Source organism: Solanum verrucosum, unplaced genomic scaffold, assembly GCF_900185275.1.
Source record: "Solanum verrucosum unplaced genomic scaffold, falcon-dt-bn FXZP01000070.1, whole genome shotgun sequence".
Classification (NCBI taxonomy): Eukaryota; Viridiplantae; Streptophyta; class Magnoliopsida; order Solanales; family Solanaceae; genus Solanum; species Solanum verrucosum.
In genome coordinates this window covers 237,619-243,807 of record NW_026020244.1, presented here as the reverse complement: position 1 = coordinate 243,807, position 6,189 = coordinate 237,619, and the positions used below count along the sequence as shown (strand labels likewise).

At 34.0% G+C, this 6,189-nt stretch overlaps 1 non-coding gene across 1 annotated transcript; it reads left to right on the top strand.

The window, feature by feature from the left end:
- The first annotated feature begins 3,653 nt into the window (after positions 1-3,653).
- LOC125833034 (small nucleolar RNA Z247) lies at positions 3,654-3,792 on the top strand. Its single transcript, XR_007443284.1, has one exon. It is a non-coding gene; the product is annotated as a small nucleolar RNA Z247 (small nucleolar RNA).
- The last annotated feature ends 2,397 nt before the right edge of the window (positions 3,793-6,189 follow it).

Here is a 6,189-nt window from a genome sequence, read left to right as displayed (position 1 = left end):
CGTTTTCATCCATTAAAGGCCAAACGGTTTTGTAATAAGAACAAAAACGTTTTCATCCATTTAAGACCAAACGTTTTTGTCACTAACTCAATCTTTAACTCTCAAATAATTCATCCTTTAAAGAAGTTCAACAATAAAATTAATTTGTCCTTCTTTTCAAACTTGGTCAATTAATCAGGCATAGTAGGGACCGTAGATATATTTAATAGAGGCTTCCAATTACGATAATAATTCTCAAATGAACGAATTAACCATATCGCAATAAATTACAAAGTATTCCACTAAAATTCTGTAATTGCACTCCTCAATTTAATTTCGAAATCTACCACTACATCTTATTTAACCCCCCGTGTTAGAATTACCGACACCAATCAATTAAATCAAAATTATCTGAAAATTTAATTCATTGACTAAATTAATCCTTTATTATATTTACTTAACTTATTTCACGTGACGGATCTAAAATCCACCTGCAGGGTTTTCACGTGAAAACTTATAAGTAATCATAAAGGGGTGTCTTCAACTCGGGTCCGAGACACGGTTCTATCAACTAATTATTATTTCACTAATGTAATTTGTCATTATCTAATCTATTAGGAATTTATTGACTCATCAAAAAGTCTCACCTTTTAATAGATTAAAACAATAAAATAAATTACATAGATCATAATAATTATATCAAGATTGAGAGTATAAGTACATGTAGTGGACTAGAGAATTTATTTATAAATATTCAGAACATAAACAAATGTCTCTAATTGGTCCGTTCAATACATACAAAATGTACTAGCACAAGAAGTTGAATTTAACCATTCTCATAATTAAGATCAAATTATATTTAATCTTGTGCTACGATCATCAAGATGTTCGTCCTACTTCATCTTTGATCGTGAACATAAATTTATAACTTATATGCACCAACAATTTTAATCTTCCGTGTATGAGTTAAAATACTCCACACACAAAATTGTCTACTATATAAGCAATGGACACGCATATATACATAATGATCTATTTAAACAAAAATTTATTATATTAAATAAATAACATAAAAAAATCTTTACAAGGGATTAAATAAAAAATACTATAACACAATTACATGGTTAATAGTATATCCCAACAACAACATTGTTAATCTTTCATCTTGTCAAGTCCTCACCAAGCTGCCTTGTCTTCAAGTCCTTGGTCCTCACTTGTTGCTTCGAAATCAGGCCATAGTGCCATTGCGCACACCTTAACTTCGTCAACAGTCCGTCGTCAACTTAGCCTTGCATGTTTGTTTCCTTGACTTATGCAAGAGACAAGGTTAACATGCTTAATACCTTGTCCTTGCTGCCATTTAATTGAGTGACTTAGATCAGGGGTCTAACACTACCCCTTAATGCGTCAGCTTTAGATAAGCTAAAGAAACCATGGGGCTGAGAAACCTTATTGTATCAAGTATGTCCAAAATGTCTTATTTAACCAATTAAAGTATTGGTTTATTTATATATACGTAATTTTTCGATGAAGGATGTCCAAGTATACCTCCGTCCTTGCATTTAGGAGTTATAAAATTGTTGTTAGGAAAAAATATATTATAATATTAATATTAAACTAGAATTAAAAATAGTGAGTGAACTGTCAAAAATATTATGTTATGGTAACTCATTGCTTTGAAAGTGATTTTAGCTCGACTCCATTACAAATCATTAAAGTCGATCACTTTTCAAGGCTTCACAACTCTTTCATGTGTGCTCTTCTGACTGAAAGTTTGAAATTATATGAATACATTAATTGTCTAGAAATTCACGAAAAAAGAAAGCTAATGAGCCAGAGTATTATTGAAGGAGAGAGCTAATGAAGGAAATATTATTAATTTTTGTGTGTGTTTAGTTAAATAACGATGCTCCTTAAATAGACATATCATTTACGTTTCTTCTATTAGAAAAATATACGGAGCCAAATAAAGTGAATGTACATATTGAAATATTACTCTTATTTTAATGACAAAATTATCATAGAAACAACTAACTTTAATTTAAGTCTTCTGAAAAACTATTATTTTTTATTAAAGAAACTAGGGGTGTTCACGGTTTGGATAAAAACCAATTCAAATCGAAAAAACGAACCAAATCGATAAAATAAAACCGATTTTATTTGGGTTTGGTTTGGTTTTAGATTTTTGAAAACCGATAGTATTTGGTTTGGTTATGATTTTATTCGAAAAAATCGAAGAAATAACCGAACTGAACCAATGAATTATATACATATATTTAATAAATATGCATACTTAATATATTGTTTTTATAAACAATTTTAAAGATCTTATACATATTTTCATTAAAATTTCTTTATAATTTACTTATTGAAAGCAAAAATGCCCAAGATTAAATATTTATCTTATTGATTTCATGTATATGAGTGTCTGTGACAATTCTTTGTAGGACTGAAAATGTTATTGTCTCTTCCTTCTAGGCCAATATAGTGAATTTTAAAGCTTTATTGATAGTAAATTTAGTGATCGAAAGTTCAATAATTTAAATCCTTCTAATTATTTTTCATTTTGAATGGATTGTTGTCACTTTTTTAACATTTTGAATGAATTGTTTCTTTTATTTTTGTGTATGGTTAATAACCGAATAACCGAACCAAACCAAACCAAACCAAAACCGATAACCACCAAACCGATAAATGTATATTATATTTGGTTTGGTTTGGTTTTGATAATTTTAAAACCGATTAAGTTGGTTTGCTTTTGGTTTTGACGAATAACCGATCCAAACCGACCCGTGAACACCCCTAAAAGAAACTATCAAACTAAGAAAAATCATCATTTGCATGAATGTGAACCGATTATGAAGAAGTAACTTAATTCGACACTCCAGTATACTTACACACAGTCCTTCTTGCTGATGACGATACCATAGACGAGTTCGACTATGTCTTGGTCTCTTCTGGTATCCTAGTTTGTTTAGACTTTGTTGTTTCTGTACCGTAATCAACTAGGACTCTTGGTTAGTCTCTGTGTACATATATAACCTCGTGTAAGTTGAATATAATTATTAAAGAAAGAGTTTCTTACATGGTATCGGAGCCCTAAGAGGTTAAAACAACCCAAAAATAAAAATAGAGAACTGACTCCAATGGCAAAGGACGATAATATCTCCACTGCCTCTGAATCGTTAGGAACAGATTTGATTGCAACTACACAAACCTCATTCTCTAATATACATTTACCGTCACCAAATCTCGCACACCAATTACCAGCTAAACTCACATCCTCGAATTTTTCATTGTGGAAGACGCAATTTCTTCCGATGGTTCGAGGGTGCGGTCTTGGTCATCATATCGATGGTAGTGCAATGATTTCAGATCAGGTTCTGACTGGTGATCAGCCTAATCCTGCGTACCATGTTTGGCTAAGACAAGATCAACTTGTGTTAAGTTGGATCGTTGCTTCAGTCTCAGAAGGTATTTTACCTCAATTGGTTGGTGCAGAGACGACTCACAAAGAGTGGAGCAAACTTGTGGCTGCCTATGCATATGGTTCCAAGCCACAGATTCGTGAGTTGAAAATACAGTTACACACATTGCGGAGAGATAATGCAAGTATCGAAACTTATGTGCAACATGCAAAGGGTATTGCGGACAAGTTGGCTGCATTGCAGCATCCCGTTACTGATGATGATCTGGTAGAATTCATTGTTGCTGGTTTGGGACCAACCTATAGTCCCTTTACACGATCGCTTGAATCGCGTCAAGAGGATATTTCTTTTGATGATTTATATGGATTGTTGCTGAATAAAGAACGACAATTGAAAAGAGATAAGGCTCTTAATGTCATAGCACCAACAACACAATTTACTCACACCTCAGTTGCTACCAATCGTGGACGTGGTAGAGGTAGAGGTACTAGAGGTCGTGGTCGCTCATCGAATCATGGTTACTCCCAGATGGCTCAAAATAATGGTTATCAGTACAATACTCCATCCTCTAATATGAAGTCTTCAGTCATTGATGCATCACCCATTGTTTGCCACAATTGTGAAGGAAAAGGTCACATCGCACGAGTATGCCCGTCGCCTGAAACACTCAATGGAACTCGATCTTTTGGCAGACCCGTCTCTAACCTAGCAAACACCCAACCCTCACCTACCCAAGATTGGTAGATGGACAGTGGCACCACGTATCATCTAACAAATGACTTTAATAATCTTGGAATTCACTCTGAATATCAAGGTCCAGAGGAGGTCACTTTAAGTAATGGCTCTAAACTACCAATTTCTCATATAGGTAAAAGTTCTATTTGGCTTCTGCAAAAAATTTTACACTTGAAGATATTCTTCATGTTCCTACTACTACTCAAAACTTGGTATCCATAAATTCTTTTACCAAATCTAATAATGTCTTAGTTGAATTTTTTCCTAACCATCTTTTGATTAAGGACTTGGCAACGAGGGCACCACTACACAAAGGGGTTGAGTAGCGGAGCACTATATTAACTTCCAGTAACAAAGTTACCATCTCCAGCTTGTTTTGCAACTTCTCTCGGTGTTTGGCATGCTCGTTTGGCTCATGCATCATATCCTACCGTTCGTCAAGCATTACCATAAATTGTTTTAAAGTCTAGTAAATCTTCTAGTTTATGCACTACCTGTGCTGTTAGCAAAAGTCATGAGGTCCCTTTTAGTGAGTCTAGTTTCCAGGCCTCTTGATTTAATTTGTTCGGATGTTTGGGGTCCTGCCCCAGTTGTTTCTAATGATGGTTATTGTTATTATGTGATCTTTTTCGACCACTTTAGTAAATATACTTGGATATATTTTCTTTACTTCAAGTCTGAAGTCCTCTCTGTGTTTATTCAATTTCGTACCTTGGTTGAAAAACATTTTGGTTGTCCAATTAAATCTTTTCAAGCTGATTGGGGTGGTGAGTTTCAAGCTTTGGCAAGTTACTTACGTGATAATGGAATTACACAATGCTCTTCTTGTCCTTATACACCCGAACAAAATGGTTTGTGCTGAACGTAAACATAGGCATATAGTGGAAACCGGTAGAGCATTACTACATCATACTAACGTTCTCTCTCGTTTTTGGACTAATGCTTTTGAAACTGCAGTCTACACCATTAATAAATTACCTACGCCAAGATTGCAAAATCTATCTCCTTTTTTGGTACTATTTCAAAATGAACTAGATTATTCTCTATTGCGAGTGTATGGCTGTGTTGGTCTTTTTGAGCATTTTAATATTTATTTATTATTAAAATAGTCTCATAATTGTGTCCTAGGCTTAATTGCATTGCAGCCTTAGTGAATGTGCAGAGAACGTTGGAAATTATGGCATTTCTTTTGTTGTCCGTTAGTGGACTTTTCTTATGCCTAATTACTCACTTTGGTTACTCACTGTGCATGTGTTCTATTACTCATTATTTGGTGGTTACAAAACGTTCAACTTGAGGTTGTCGTTAGTGGCAGAAGGTGGTCTACTATGACCACTAATTCTTTTCATTACTCCTCCATTATTCCTTGTAACCTATGTAACCTTAAGACCATTTATCTTCACTATTTACTACCCCATTATCTTCCTATTCATTTCTAGGAAGACTTCTTGTACTATAAATAGTGGTGGTCTTCATTTGGTTTGTTACACACAACATATAAGAAAAATATAGAGTGAAAGAGTTAGTTAAAAAAAGAGTTCTTATTAGTTGATCGTTTTTTTTGTGGAGCTTTGGACTCAACTCTTGTCCAGAGTTATTGAGTTATATTTTGTGATTAAGCTGTTGTATCTTGGAGGGGACAAGTCAAGAAGGACTATTGCTGGACCGGTGAAAACATTTGCTGCAGTGGGCTTGAATCTCCTTAAAGAGAGCGAGATATCCGCGCCTCAGCCTGAAGATATTTATTTTCTTCATATTTATTTTCAATTATAATCTTGTATTTTTGTTATCTTGTAATTTTTCACTAACATGCTGTCTTTCCTTTCCTTGGCTTCGTCTTTATACGAAGGACAAATTATCACCTCGTTCAAAACCTTGTGTGTTCGTGGGATATAGTAAAATTCATAAAGGATATAAATGTTTTGATCCTATTTCCTCCAAATTTTTTGTATCTCGGCATGTCATTTATGATGAAAGTGTGTTTCCTTTTTCACCACAGGATGCTATGGTGCCCAAAACATCAACCAATGCAGTCAAGTTTGTTACA